Source organism: Pieris napi, chromosome 7 (assembly GCF_905475465.1).
Source record: "Pieris napi chromosome 7, ilPieNapi1.2, whole genome shotgun sequence".
NCBI classification, from domain to species: Eukaryota; Metazoa; Arthropoda; class Insecta; order Lepidoptera; family Pieridae; genus Pieris; species Pieris napi.
In genome coordinates, this window is record NC_062240.1 from 2,997,250 (window position 1) to 3,014,432 (window position 17,183).

General features: G+C 34.6%; 1 protein-coding gene across 2 annotated transcripts in view; it reads left to right on the plus strand.

Annotated features, from left to right (window-relative positions):
- Window positions 1-3,702: 3,702 nt before the first annotated feature.
- Window positions 3,703-17,183, plus strand: part of LOC125050940 (GATA-binding factor A-like) — a 47,141-nt gene continuing 33,660 nt past the window's right edge. For both annotated transcript variants that reach the window (XM_047651029.1, XM_047651030.1), the window contains exon 1: window positions 3,703-3,811. The gene's annotated coding sequence lies outside the window, so the exon portion shown is untranslated. The remainder of the gene's footprint in view (window positions 3,812-17,183) is intronic.

The window sequence follows — 17,183 nt, forward strand, 5'->3', positions numbered from 1 at the left end:
TCTTCAAATAAGCTACACAAAAAACGCACTTTCTTCGCCCAACGCTTTTTGTCCTTCAAAGCTTTAAAACTTAATACATACATACATCATCTCCACCTGTCCTACATACAATGGTTTAATATGAATTAAATATTTTTGTACACCAATAGTTTAATTATAAAATGAAGTGTTATGTAGAAATTATTGTCAAGTACCTATCGTTAACATGACATATGGTAAAGACTAGCTGTCTACGAACGACAAAGGGAATTTTAGTGTGGGGGCTAGTGCACTTTCTTTTAAACTAAATATCCTATTTAACAATATCTAAAAAGGTTTTTATTTTCTTTGTTTTGTTTTTATTTTCAGTAAAAATGTCACTGGTGTTGTACACCGTAACTACGCGAGAATACAAGTGAGTGATTTAGTACTGTACCTGCTTTTGGGATATTGGGCAATTCTTGTATATTGCTACTATTTCCTTTATAATACACAAGTAGGCTGAAAGTGCCTGAAAAGTATTACGCAGTACAGATCTGCTATCTGAGTGGAGCTCACGAACTCCACTAGCAGTCACCAATTCCGTATACGATTTCGCTACTTAACCGTTTCCTCACTGCACCAGAACTATAATATAATCAATATATTCTTATAACACATAGAATATATGTTAGTAGTTTACTTTAAGAGATAAGATCAACGACCAAAGAGAACATAAAGAAAATAAGGCAATTGAAATGGCGCTGGACGGGGCACATGACGAGAGATAGCAGGTTGATATGGACAAAAATAATTACAGAATGGCAACCACGCGGTGTATAAAGGAAGACAGAGCAAGAGATGGGCAGACGATAAAGAGAGAATAGGAGGCACGACTTGGACAAGAAGAGCTAACAACAGAAAAGAATGGAAGCAGCTGGAAGAGGCCTATGTGTCCACAGGACACGCTGATTATCAAAAACGGGTATGATGATTAAGTTTTATTATGTAACTTAAATAAGTGTTAATATATTGTACTTAGTGTGAGCAATATAGGCTTGATAATAATAAACAATGTTAGCAGTTTAAGAGATATGTTATTATGTAAATTACTAGGTGAAATTAAGTAAAAAAATTAAGTTAAGTTAATTAGGTGAAAAAAAATTATTGTATGAAATAATTATCGTAATTAAATAAGTAAAAATTGTGTTACATTGTTTTATATGTACCTACTAACTAACTAATCAATGTGTTTTCCGAAATTTAATTTTAAAACAAATACAATTTTATTTGGAGGATAGAATAGGCTTTGGTATGGGATGCTACTTGTGTGGACACTTTAGCCACATCTCACCTCTCTCGGGGAAGCACAAAAGCTGGGCGGTCGCAGAGTAGGCGGAAAATGATAAACAGATCAAACATAAGTCTTTTCTCCAACTTAGATTTAGTTCCCTTTGGAGATTCTTGGACCGAGGGCTTTCAGTGCACCGCTAATTAAAGATTTATGTTGGCGCCTGGTACATAGTAGGTACCTACCGGTAACCACAGAGATGGTGCTTTCCTCGCTTAACGAATATGTATCGCAATACAGCGAAGATATGCTACCAGCATTAAAGGTAACACTAAACACGGCCACGGGGACCAAACTTTTCAAATTTGTTTTAATTTATTATTATTATTACTATGTAGGTTAAGAATATTGTAAGTACTATAATAATAATTTCTTAATAAAAATTTAAAGCATACACATATGACTAAACATGCAACAAAAACTTTCCCACGCAAGTACCTACTTAGAATCCTCGCAAAGTACCTACCCTTAAGCCAATTGCTAATTACTTCCTGGAAAATTAAATATTTCCGATTATGTATTATACATTATCTTAGAAATAAAGATGATCTTTTTAACAGTCCAACATTTCACTTTTTCTCAGGGTCTTGATGAAAAATAAAACATTTAGAGAATCATATTAATGTGACAGTGTGAGCAGACATGAGCAGTGTGGGTCAAAAGAGGAAGAGAGAAGGCTGAAGGATACAAAAGAGAATGCTTATGTGGTTTGGCCATGAACGGATGAATGAGATACGGTTATCAAATATGAGCGTTCTTTAAGGCAGTTTTTGGCGCGCACCACCAATACATGGAACCAGCAGCCTACTGAAGTATTTCCGAACGAATTCGACTTAGGGTCCTTCAAGAAAAGAGCGTACCAATTCTTAAAAGGCTGGCACCGCACTCGCGAGCTCTCTTGCACTGAGACATGGGCGGCGGTCCTGGACCAAATCCAGAAGGTGCTCTGGGACAAGTTAGTTTAGCCGTTGTTAGTTAAGCCGACGAGCATGCATGGTGAATGTCATGAAAGTGGATGAAGCGAGATAGGTATGTCAGGACTGTAGCAAGTGGAGACCCGTGGTCTCTGCCTACCCCTTCGAGAAAAAGCCTTGATAAATAAACATAAAAGCGATAGGAAAACCGTTTGGTTGTTTTGCTGTTACAAAACAGACATACATACATTTATTCTTTCTTCTTTGAAAGTTTTAAATAAAATAAATCAGTGGCGCTACAATCTCTTAAGGTCTGGGCCTCAGCTTTCTGAATATGTTTCATGATTCCTTTTTTTCAATCTAATAAGCAAGGCAAGGTGATCAGCCTCCTGTGTGTGAAACACGCCGTCGACTTTTTGGATCTAAGACATGTCGGTTTCCTCACGATGTTTTCCTTCACCGTTCGAGCGAATGTTAAATGCGCACCTAGAAAGAAAGTCTTGACTCTTGGTGCACAGCCGGGGATCGAACCTGCGACTTGAGGGATGAGAGTCGCACGCTGAAGCCACTAGGCCAACACTGCTCATTTTTAAAATTGAACGTTTTAAATCAGTTATTATTACGTTTTACCCGAGACTCTCCTTGCAAGAACAATTATTGGTTCTTTCTTACAAAGCTTATCATAAAAAAATTCCTACTTATGCGTCTCTGTTGATCACAGCGTAAACACGATTTGACAGAACGAGAGGGAAAAGCACTATAATTCGAGTAATTCACTTCTTATGAATTAAATGCATACTAAAAATAAAAATACTAAAGTAATTTAATCTGTCAGTTTGATTAAGGAATCCAAATATTCACTTTTATTGGTAGAATCAGTACGGAAGTAACTTATTTATATATAGGTACTACATATATTTTTTTGAATTAATCAGTGAAGTAAAGTGAGTGAATTATTATAATATATTATTATTAGATACCAATTTATTTTCATTGAATTCGAAGATTTTTTTATAACAAACTATAAAAAAATCTTCGAATTCTTCATACTCATACCTAGTTTGATTTTTATATCTTCACTCTTTAACTCAAAAAATCATATATTATATATACCTATTAAATTAAAAAATATAGTTTCTTCTCTCTTTCTCTTTTACCATTTAATAAATTCTTTTTTAACGTGATCATGATTGACGTGCTAAGCTACTGAATTACTAGACATAAGTACACAAGGTGCAGCATAGGGGTATGGGGCCAAGTACGGCCGAGCACAATAATTAACGTCGCGATTGATTTAAGCCAAGTACCAATTAATTAGGGAAGGCCGCCATAAACAAAGCTCCATTAGGGCCGCGCGAGCCCCCTCGTAAATCTCCGCCCACCGCGCCCCGCTACCCGCGCGCCCCTCACACGGAAAAGCCCGTTTTCCGCGACCCCGCCTTCGCCCAATGCGCTCGCTGGGCGGGGCTGCAGTATTCCGGCGACGCTCGCCTTGTGCACACGTGTTTTGTCGCCCGTCTTTAGTGAACTGTTTAGTGCTGTGACTCTTGTTCAGTGAGTGATCTCTGCGGTGTGCCGTTTGTTAATCGTAAGTTTTTTTTAGAATAATAAATATATGACATAAAATCTATCATTCTTAAGGCATTTTTTTGAACACTTAAAAGCTCTTGTTTATATTTTAAAAACAGTAATAAACTTGAAAATAATTCGCTCGTAAGCTCTACATTACCTCTATCTAGGCTTAGATTAACCTTCACAATTGTAAAATCGACTAATGGAAAAACCTTGAAGTTATTTCCGCCTTTAAAATTTCAACGGACGATAGTTTTAAAAAAAAAGTTGTTTTTCCAATGTGTTTTATGTAAAACACAGGTAGCAAGTAATTCTTTAACACCTCGTGTTCACATACACCTATTTTAAAATCACTAACGACAATAATCAAACTATTATAGGTTCTTCATAGGTCTAACTCAGTAATAGGGGAATTAATAGCTGTCATATTGTGGGGGGAGTATCAATAAAAAAAAAACTCATAGTTTCTGTGCTTACATACGTATATATTATAGAAATATTGATTAATTTTATGGAACGAAACAAATGAATGACATTGTAACAGTTGATGCTCAAACGGGATTACAGATTATATACTTATATCAAAATTAATAACTGTACGACTCTACAGATTCTAAAACATATGATGCATAACGCTTACGTGTAAGTTTTACTGTCACTTTAGGTATCTAAAACTAAGGATGTTAGTTAGCAAACGCTAGAGTTACCTGATTACAACAAAAAAAAAACATCTACTAATTATAATTCCGTATTTGTTGCCATGGTTTTAAGTGTAAAACAACTCAATCTTTCGTTCACATTAGGATGTAGGAAGGCAAGGCGCGAACTAAGAATTACTCATTTGCTTGCGTCATTTGATTTATTTACAAAATACTTTAAATTTGTTCATATTAAGAATCAAGATCTATGATAACGTAAGTGTTGTCAACATAATAAATGTATCCACTGCAGCGACCTCAAATTTCACATATCCCTTTCCGCAGACTACTAGAACTTGTATTTCTCAATTACATTTTGCAAGGATTATTTTAAATTTAAGAAAAGACTGTTCAAGCAACAACAAGGCGAGCTGGAACTGTTGTTGACACTGCCTCCGTGGCTAAGGGACTCATGGAGTCTGGGTTTGAACTCCAGCAAAACCATACATTTGTTACAGGTTAGGTTAGTTGGTGGTTAGTTAGGTAGCAAGTGGTATGACGGGCTCAGGAGGAAATAAAATGGTAAGAGATTACCAGCCCTACAGTCCCTACGATAGCGACTGCATACGCTCGCGGGCCTGTACAGTGCAATAAAAAAATACAATAAAAAAAAAGTCCTTCATAAAAAAAAAGTTTAGGACAATTTACCGAGCCTATATAATAAGTAGAAATTGTCTTGCAAGTGGTTAGGTAATTCTGTTAATGAATAGAAGCATATAATATTTATATTCATATTTAAAATCACATCAGGAAATCGTTTCTCACTTAATGTTATGGCTATTGTAATAAAAAAATAATAAGTGAATTCTCACATTAATTACAACACATATATTTAATTATTTTAGTATACATTTAATTAAAACAAATGTATATTTTCGTTTATTGAATCTCACCATAAAAATAATACTTGGACACGCGTGGTTTTTTGATACATACATTTTTTGGATCAAATTAATTTTTAGCAATGATACTAAGATTAAATCACTAAATTGAACTAACATTTATAATTTCATGGCTTGATAGTGGAACTGCCATGTCAGTTGCCAACTTTTTCATGATTTGGTCAAGGACTGGCCAGAAACTTATATATATCATAACCTATTCCCTACTTTAATAGGGAAATTTTCTTTCTACTTATTTTAATAACTTTTTCTGTAGTAATAGGTATTACGGTTATTAAAACAACAATTAAGTTTAATTACTAGATATCCGGGAAACACACATTGTTATTGTGGCAATAAGCAGGCATTAAAACTTAAAAAAGTATTTATTAATCTACTTAGAACTAATATGGTGGTCATGCGTGTCTGTCTCTGAATTTCCTTCATATATTTATCCAAAGCGGTATGTAGGAACACTGACTTAATTCGAACAATAATCTTAAAACTATTCTACCTATATGAGTTCCGCGCGTCGTGTGACGTAAATGTAATAAATTACACAAAAACTTGCAAATGTGCATAGAAGAAATCGTGAAGGTTAATGACAATAAATTTTCAAATAATCGAAAATAGTATTTAATAGTATTTTAAAACAAATATAGTATTATCGTATAAATTAAAAAAAACATTTTGGCCAAACTATACTTAGTTACATTACCCAATAACCAGGTGTACGAGTTATATACATTTTTTTATTTAAAGCCAAAAATTTTACCATGTAATCAAAGTAAATATTAAAATACAGTGAGGATGTTAGAGCCAGCCAAGCGAAGCAGACAAGCTCGGCTAAAGGTGGGAACTGACCAACGTTACGAGGTGTAATGTAACATGTAATGTAATGTTACACAGCGAGCATTCGTGCAGTCAGTACGTCGTGTTACGTCGTGTTTCCCCGTAACACGACGTACTGAATGCACGAATGTTCGCTGTGTAACATTACATTACATGTTACATTACATGTTACATTACACCTCGTAACGTTGGTCAGTTCCCACCTTAATACGAATATTGTAATGTAACATTTATACCATTCTGATAAGAGTCATATTTCAGTAACAACATATTGCTAGCACTCTCATTTGATCTCAGCCATAAGCGTAAAAGTTTTTTCTTGTTAAGTTAATAAAATAGAAATGACATTTCGGATTAACTACCATTATATATTTACATACGAACTTGCATATTGTTAGCGCTCTCCCTCTCGAAATTGCGTAAATTGCCAGCCATAAAGGCATCATTTTAATTATGTTGTAAGTAGTGGAAGTAGAAAGCAGGTGTGTAATTTTTGTTTTATTGTAAGTAAATAGATGCTTTACGACCGTCTTATAGCGGCTTGTAATGGCATTCTTAAAATATATTATTGATATATTATGCGCATAATTTAATAATGTCGCAGGAAACTTAACGAAACCGTTCATTGGAATGTGTTTTGAGGAATTGCAATCTTATTGTGTGCAGCGCAAAGTCTGTATTCCCGTGACGCGTCGACCCCCGCGCTCCGGACACATCATAACTGATTTTTAAATGTAGAAAAATATACTAATTAATAAAATTTATTGAGGAATTATACGCCGGCGTAATGGATTTATCTGATAGTACAACTTATAAATAATGGAGTGGCAGATTTTAATCTCGATCTGATATTGATTTAGAATTTGTAACGCGGTCACATGTGCGGATGAGCTAGTGTGCGTGCGTCTAAACTCGCTTAGCTATAAGAAAGCTAACAAGCTGAAACACCAAACAGAACTTTTGTTTTTTAAGTACTGAGAATACTCAAATGTTGCACAAAACCGCTTGTGAGCGTTCGGTAGGCTATAGCCGGCCGACGGCGACGCAACTACATACGCCATACAAACCCTTATTCTTGGTTATGACGTCATTTTACTGCCCTCAGACTACTAACGGAAGAGTGCATTGTGTAAAGACAGCAGGTAGCCACGGCGGTCGAAGGCGGCGCCAGTGGCATAGTCTTTCCCTTACTCATCGCACCGCATGACAAAAGGGTGCAGAAAGGATCTATATAAATCACCGTATTGCCAATGTTTAGCCCCGTAGTTCAATTTGCACTTGACTGTGAATCTTAGAGCTATCGTTCTAATTTTAACATTCCTTCCTATCACCTATCCACAACTGAGCGTTTAAAGGCAGTTTTTACCACGCACCACTATGTGGAACCAGCTGCCCACTGAAGTATTACCGCACTAATTCGTCTTAGGTACATGAAAAGAGCGTACCAATTCTTAAAAGGCCAACGCACTTGCGGGCATTGAGTGGCCATGGGTGGTGGTATTACTTAACATCAGATGAGCCTCGTGCCCATTTGCCCCATGTTCTATAAGAAAAGGTTAAAAATTTTGTTAGGGATAGATAATGCTATGCCGTACCAACCGACATGACGCCTTCTAGATGCAATTAAAAAACACAGATTTAGCGTATTATTTTATATGCTATATGTACATTGTCACGGGACTGAAATGTCATTTTAGATGCGTTTTAATACTTCCATTTTATTCATATTTTTTCATTACGTCATATTTTAATGTGGGGATGACAAAGTACCGCTTTATACGTGAACACATGTTTCATATGTTAATAAAAAACAATAAGTCAATATCGTGCGGTGTCATGTAAAGATGTAGGGATGCGCAGGAGTCGATCGCTTTACGAGGTCCATAAAGGTGTTGGACTTTGAGTTCTGAACACTTGACGATATAATTTCGGTAACATGTAGATTTATTTCAACAACTTTCTATATATTTTGTGTGTCAGATTTAAGATTTTCCTTATAAATATAACAAAAACGGTAAAAATAACAGAAGGGAATACTGTGGAGTGTGTTATGGTAACTTGGGTTACTCGAATAGCGGCCATCTTTGTAAGCAGTCATTACCAATGCACAGTTTTTGAGCCGTAGAACGTACAGGATATATATGTGCCAAACCAAGCCTTTAATTTAAAAAAAATATAATTTCTATTAAGTTTTGATGTATGTAATAAATTATTAATTTTAGTTTCTGATAACATCGTTTCGTTTCGATCAAATTTGTTGTATTCTTTCTATAGGATATTCAAACGAGTCTACGGAGCCTATTGAGCCTTCCTTTGTTGTAGTTGTTTTTAGTCATGTTATCATGAATTAAACAGAGCTAAAGACCAGTTCAAATTAATTTATAATCATTTATATAAGAGATAATATAAAGATTTTGTTAACTAACTTAACAAACTCAACCAACCTTCATAAAGAGTCTACGTTAAAAAATGTATTTAAAGTTGAAAAGATAGTTGTGACCCTTTTAAGAGAGAATTAATGTCCCAAAAAAGCTCTCCGTTGATGTCAGGCGCAAGGGTGGGCGCACCTTAATTAGCGATTAACGAGTTTTTGTGCAATTCGTCAGCTGTGGAATGTGGGATCATAAATCAACACCGGTCCATCACGACATCAGATAAGTGGCGAGACGACCGGAACTCACTTCCTTTATTGATTCTAATCTAGAGCAAACTTGTCTTTACCAATTTTTTACGATCATCTTCTTATAAAATAAATCTTAGTGCTTGTGGCACTTATATTATATCACTTTTCATCACATACCTTTATATAGAAATACGAAAAAGTTGTTACAGTGAAACTATACCTTTCAAGGGATTCTCAGTATAAAAAATTAATCTAAAAAGCTAACTGCATGTCATTCTAGAGTTTGATGGAGAAGCTACGACAATTTTTGACGTAAGACAATTTTTCTTAGTTTAATAAATAGATGGCCTAGTGGCTGCAGCGTGCGACTCTCATACCTGAGGTCGTAGGTTCAATCCCCGGCTGTGCATCAATGGATTTTCTTTTTATGTCATTTAATATTTGCTCGAACAGTGAAGGAAAACATCGTGAGGAAACCGACACGTCTTAGACCCAAGAAGTCGACGGCGTGTGCCAGGCACTGGAGGCTGATCACCTACTTGCCTATTAGATTTAAAAATGATCATGAAACAGATTCAGAAATCTGACCTAAAGAGGTTGTAGCGCCACTGATTTATTTTTTAATAAATAGATAGCAATATCATTTTAATTTTAAGTTTCTTTTTAAATTATTAATACTGAATGAATACTAACATCCACTTATAATCCATCATCCTTTTTGATTATTTTAATTATTACTTTGTAGATTAAAGAGATTGTTAATACTTGATTGTAATCAATAAAATGCTTAATATGTATTTAAAAAAAATACACTATTTATCTAAATTTTTAGTTATTATAATTAGAATATATAGAATACTTCCTAATACCAGACATTGTTGACAGCAATGATAACGTTACTTGAGAAACATTTTAGAATACAGCCTTATTTGTTGGTTTAAATTTAAAAAAAAACGTTAATCTCGGCATCACTATTAGTCGCCACTCGCTCGATCTTATCTTTTGTGTATTGTGTCCCATAGCCTTGGCTGGGACCAATTAATTACAAACTATTTAGCGACTGGGTCCGTGAAAAGAAACGTTTTATGAATTTTGGTCTAGGATTTACTTCATCGTGTTACATTAACTGTTTGCAACGAAATTCTATATAAAGGTATGGAGATCAAATCTCCAGGACTATTGAAACAGTTTAAAGCGTTAGATCAAGCATATCACATCAAAGTTCATAGCATATATGTAGTTCATTTTGTCCGCGCACCACCACTATGTGGAACCAGCAGCCCATTATTATGAGTGTTCATGAGCGGGTGTATCACTTAACATCAGGCGAGCCTCCTGCCCGTTTGCCCGTTATATTAAAAAAATGTAGTTTGTGTGATTGTCAATACTAATGTCATTCTAGCTGAGTCAAAAATAGGATGTTTTAAGCTTTCGTATATTTTCATTTTGTTTTCTAAATATTACTCGTGAATTCTAAGTAGTTCATTAATAATAAATGTAAATATTAATTTAAATTTTATTACAAATTCTACATTTTACACACGTAAACTGATTCATAGTAAAAATATAAGTATAATATATAAGCGGAAAATAATTAAAATTCCTTTGAGATGTGATCTTCAGATAACTGATCTGATATCAGATTGAGATTAGCGCGTCGATCAACGACGCGTGCGCAATACCGCCTATGGGAAATTATATTTTAAATCGCTTTTTAAGTTATTTAATAGTAAAAATCTGTTTTATATTGTTCTTGATAATGTTTGTATTTAAATTTGGTCAATTCGCAACTTAGCAATAAAAAAACAATATTATAAATAACTTGTCTATACTAATCAAAAGTCTGTAATCTATGGTAATCTATGGAGTTATCAAACCGATTTGAAATCATCTCTTTAGTGATACATAATTCCTAAGTTATAACCATTGTTAAATTGCATTTATTCGGATTAAATGTTTGAGATTTTCATTTTCTAATCGTTCATGCAACTAAACATAGTTAAGGAATGGCCATGGAGGTACCTATAGGTGCATCAAATGTTACAATATTTAAGTATTCAGAACAAACACCGTTCGAAGTTTTTAGTACTAACAAACTTTTTTAATGTATCACAGGACTTAATGAGTGAATTCAATTAATAAGATAAATTGCTATTAATGAGAAGTCAGACAGTGGTATTATTTGTTCAGTTCCTTGTATGTAATCTTGCGATGCAAATAAATGTTCCTTTTTCATACCTCTTTCGTGATTTGTTTTAAATAATTTTATTTTTACAGTATTTACAATATTCCTAACTTAGATAAGTAATATTAATAATAATTGATAAATATAAAATCAATACAAGTTTAAAAAGTTTGATCCCTGTGGCAGTGTACCTATAACGCTGGCAGCATTTCCTCGCTATATTGATACTTATTCGATAAACGAGGAAAGCCCCAGCTTTCGGGTCACCGGTGGTACCGGGCGCCAACTTAAATCTTTAATTAGCGCCTTTGCACTTTAACCTTACGGCCCAAGATCTTCTCCAAAGAGAATACAATCAAAGTTGGAGGAAAGACTCTTATATCGAAGCTGTTTATTATTTTGCCTGATCTGCGGCCGTGCAACTTTTGCGCTCGTCCGAAGAAGGTCCACACAAGTGGCATACCAAAACCCGTCCCATTCTCAAAGGGATCAAAGATTGCTTGCCATCGGCTCTAATTGTATTCAAATAGATCTTATATGCATTAGACCTATTTTACCACATTTCGACCTTTTAAACTAATCTTCTAAACACGCAAAAGCTTTCGATAAATTTCGCTTTAAGTTACAAATGCGTCTACGATAAATTTACTAATCCTTTGTGTGCAAAGATTGTTATTCTTTCTACCGATTTTTTTTATTATAATAAAAAAACTTCCCTTTCTTGCTGTTCTACTAAAACACGTTTATCTTGTATCGTTCTATATTCATATGATTAATGAAATTATTACGCAAGTCTAGTGTAAATATACCAAATATGAGCCAACTTTTTAGCTATTTCCAGCTTATATATCTCTTTTAAAAACGAGTATCACTTGCAAAACACCAATAACGCTGAAACAAATTCCTCAAAAGAAAGGTATGTGAAATTTTACACCACAATTACTCACAAACCAAAATGTATTTATTTGTTTACCTGACATCGAGTGGAGTTAATAACACCAAAAAAAAAGGCTGGCGCCTGCGCATTAGGGGCTGAGTTATTTATAGGGATTAGGGTTAGCTGTCTCGTTCGCTCGAGTTGTGGAACGTATATCGCTCTCGCTCGCTCTAACAATTAGTCGGGACCCGTCAATAGCTCAATAAATGGAACAATGGATGAGGTTTGTGCAACGTGGCTCGTGCCGTTCGCCCGTGACGTCAATATCGGCCCCCTGCCACTTATTGCGTAACCTATTGTTAGAAAGATTTTGATATAGGTGGGATGAATTTGTCAGAGAGTAATGATTAATGGTGCGTAGGCGTCGCGCTTTGATAAAGATATTTATCTCATTTCAATTATGCACAGGGCTGTTATTATTCGATTTTTTTTATTTTTTTTATTTTTAGGCATGTGACGGCTATATGTTTAATTAATTATCCATTATGTTAGTGTATTATTAGGTAGGTTATTACATAAACACATAACAATGTCATAGCTAAACAGCTTTCAGTCTTCTTATATTTTTTTATATATTGTCTGTTCATAATAAAACAATTACGAACTAGCCTAACTTAAGACTAATAGGTAATTTAAGTCTAACCAAATTGACTAAAAATGATATTTAACATAAGAAAGTGTCAAATAAAACTACTTACAGTCTCTATTAAGGGAAAGCCGCTGTTTTTGTGTTGTATTTTTTCACTTACCACTGTTTAGCACTTAATACTAGTGCACTGATTGATTAATTCAAATAGTTTTGTCCTTTTCAATCATCTCACGTGGTGTCAAGAAGTTGCACAGTTGAACAGCCTCGACATTCACCAACGTATAAAGGCTCTACCATAACACTTATAACCCCTATCTTAAATATAAAAAATCGTTAAAAAAAAGGATTTTTGATCATGTTATAACAAAGTTATGTACTTTTATATTTTTATTGCTATAATCCAATCGGTAGGGACACATTTCACTTACCCAATCTCAACTATAGTCCTCTCGTACAAACCCTCATTTTCACACCATCAATATGACTCAAACTTAACGATTAAAAAGAGTGGCGGAAAGTTTCTTGCCAGTTCTTCTTGCTCGCTCTACGCCCTTGACTTTCGCTAAACAATAGTAATTATTTAAATAAACTACCAGTTGGTAGTTTATGTAAATTTACAATTGATTTAACTTCTTTTCGGACGTTCATAAGTGTAGGTACGTACCTACCGTACGTGTTTACCTATATGAATAAAGTTACTTTAAGTTTGAGTTTGAATACAGCCGAATTAGGTATTAGTAATACTTAGTTAAATGTATTTAATAATTTTTCATTGATTTTCCTTTCGTAAATGTTTGAATTTTTTTACGTATTATGTATTCCATCTTTAGTAGGAGTAGGTACGAAATAAATAAACAGTTGCGTTCTCTAAGCTACAATCAACTTTATAATAATAATAAGAAAAAAAGTTTATGGTTTTCACGAAACCATTCGTCTAAAGGTGGCTACTGGAAGGGAGCGAAAATTCGATGTTCGACCTTAAGAAACTCAAAACAAATTGTTGCTCAATATTTTTCTTTCCATTTATAATGACGTTGATCAAGTGTAAGACCTCGTCAGGCGCTTGTCACATTGACATAAAGTATTTGACAGTCCAAAGACGCTAATGTGAGCTAATGACGACAAGCGAGGTGTCGACAACACTACGTTCACACCTGCTCTGCAACGGGAAGCTTTAAAACACTTATTTAATGTAATAATAATATGTGCTGTTACATACACCTGCGTATTGTGAAATTAAGAAAATATCTCTCATATAAATTGTACCATGGACTAGATAAATAAGGATGGAAGTACCTATTACGAATAACGAACGTATGCAATCATAATTCAAGTACGACGAAGAATATCTACGGCAAATGTAAAAAATTTTTTTTTACTATTAATACCTGTAGCTGAGATTCGTCATCGGACGTCAGGGCAGAATAAAAAATGCCATCCGTATCAAACCCACTGTTCCACAATTGAGCGCCTTAACACTACGCCAGCACCACTATGTGGAAGCTGCCCATTAAATTTCTGAACCAATATAGGGTACCAATTCTTAAAAGGCCGGGAAAGCACTTACGATCCCTCTGGTACTGAGAGTGTCCATGGGCAACGGTGACACTTAAGATCAGATGAGCCTCCTGCCCGTTTCTATACATTTTCACAAGAAAAGTTTTCTCAAAGAACGTTATTAAGGCACCCCACCCCACCTTCCGTAGTTGGAAACCAAAAGATTCCTATAAAGTTTCCAGTTGGTACATATATTTGGTTCTTAGAAGTAACGTTAAGGTCAAGCTAGGACTAATAACAATTTCAGATTTATTGATACTTTTAAAGCAACGTTATGAAGTTACAAAAAGATAAATAAAGAATCTTCGTTGTATGCTGAAAAAAGGAAGATCGCATTACCAGTCCTTTAATTCAGAACGTGTCTAATTGTAAACCTATGTATTTCCATATTGTACTAAGTTATATTATATTTAATTCTATGTATGTAGAGCGACACTTGTCAAGGTCTGTCATGTGGGCTCCAGTTAAACTTCTAACTAGGGCAGTGAAAGTGATCTAATACATTCAGTGAGTTCAATTTGAATTTACGCGTAATAAGTAAATATTATGGTGCAACCTTTTAGGTCTCGGATTTCTGTTTCTGTTCCATGATCATTTCTAATAGGGAAGTGTTCTGTGCCTGACACTCACAGTCGACTTTTTGGGTCTAAGGCAGGCCGGTTTCCTCGCGATGTTTTCCTTCAATGTACGAGAATTATATGCGCATACGCATAACCCTTGGGATGAAAGTCACATTTCATTTTACATATTTTGTATATTTAATTATACCACAAGTCATCATTCCCATGAATTAGCTCTGTTTCGTTGTACTTTACCCACTGTCCCCCAATGGCGCTTTCTACCCGACAGCATTGTTTTAATTTTAGCATCACTTGACCAGTGGCGTGACTGTACCATCTGGGGCCCGTGGCAAATCTTTTTTCGTGGCAATTCTTTTGATGGGGCCCTATCAGTAAAAATCGTCCCTACTCAGTTTGATTTTAATAAACTTCGAGATTTTCAGCGTACTCAATTACACGTTGTATATGTCCCACTAATAGCCATAGGCCTCCTCTCTTAGGCGAGAGAGAATGGCCTGTAGTCCCCACGCAAGCCCAATGCGTATTGGAGACTTCACATTCATCCAGAGAACATAATATTTCTTGGGCAGGGGCCCTATTCGGTCGAGGCCCCATAGCATTTTGCCAGCCCTGCCACCCTATTGTTACGCCACTGCCTTTGACGAAAGTGTTTGAGTTTCAGTCGGACCAGTTTTTGGTTTTTTAATCTAATTAAATTGAAATTATTTTAATTACATACAGTTTTACATAGTTTTGCACTTAAAATCATGAATATATTGCAATATTGTTTACTGGAGCAAGACTAAGCTGGCGCCACCTAACGGACAATTATGAAATTAAAAATACAGAAAAAGAATTATGTAATATTTAACTCATTACACAAAAAATCAGTGTACAAACTACGCTAAATAAAAAATTCACACTTCCACTTCAATTGGATAAAACTGTTAACTAGTTTTGAAGTTGAAATTATTTTCTCGTTACAGTTCTAACCCGTGTCATAACTCCTTCTTTCTTGGCGAGTCCTTTAAGGTCTCTGCAGTTAGGCTATGGAATTCACTTCCAGTCCCCATTCGCTTAGCTCCTTCTCTATGTTCCTTTAAATTTCTTCTGTACAAACATTACCTGTCCACATCGTATCCCTAACTTTAATAATACCTACTAACTGACGTGAGACTGATCTTAAATTAAATTATTATGATCCATGTGCACTTTTTATTATTATTAATTTTTTTTTCATGTATCCTTTATTAGTTTAGTTTGTTTTTTGTTCCTGTTTAGTTTCTTTTTCTTAACAACTATATGTAATACATGATTTTTTGCACTTCTTGCCTACCTTATGTACTTTATATACATTTTTTTTTTCTTTTCTCACACTGGTTGCCTAGAAGACATCGCTCGAAAGCGATAAGGCCACCAGTTGCCTTTCCTTTACATGTAATAATGTTAAGTTTTTATATTATAAAGCAATAAAGTGTGAATAAAAATAAATAAATATTACATTTTTATATGGCTTCACATATTACTTAAAACGTCTACTTTTTTTTAAGAATTTGGCCTGGCAACACGACCAAGCCAAGTCTTATTGACGGGTTTTTTTTTTCGAATTTCACTTGTTATTCAAATGTTTAATTTCATTCTTTATTTAAATAATTCCCACGGTTTTTTTAACTTTACAACACTTTTAAACTTTGTTTTTGAGCAAATCACACGGGTGTATCACTAACTTCAATTATTAAACTATAATGTATGGCTATAATCATTCCACGTTTGACAAGAACAATGTTTCTATATTCGACTTGGTAAACTTGGCCGTATAATCGTTCGAATCCCAACCTAAGTCTCTTGTTTTAGTCAATCAAACTCAAATTGACGTGATTTTTAATTAGTAAAATAAACGACTATGCGAGAATATGATTTATGAATGCTGTCATTAACAAATATCATATAAGTTAGTTCTATTGCAAAACAATTTTCAGTTCTGCTATATTGGTTTTACAAACAAATTTGAAATTGTATTGAACATTTGTGACCTATAAAAATTAACGAATAAAAAAGTCGTCGGCGTATCCGTTGAATTTGTAATTTAAAGGATGACACGTTATTCGTATTAGGTAAAGTGTTAATTGTCAATAAATGAGTCCGGATCGGCTGGCGCCAATTCTCCTCTCGTTACAAAATGACTTTATGGAGATTTTAACTGCCGAGTCCCCCACATTACCGAATAAATATAAATACCGCTTTGCTTCAAAGTCATCGAAGTACTTATTGACTACACTAATAAATAGTTACAGTGAGCTGGTTTTCAACAAAAATTATGTATTTCAGGTATCTTTTTTAAACAGACTTATTTCGCTAACAGATCTGTATATTGCATATCGTTTTCTGTGACCCTGAAATTTAAATATGGAATACGCTAAATAGACGCCACCATTTTGTTTTCAGCGTTTCAATGTCCTCCAAATCATGATAACACTAAATTAACGATTCCTTCAAGAAAAGAGCG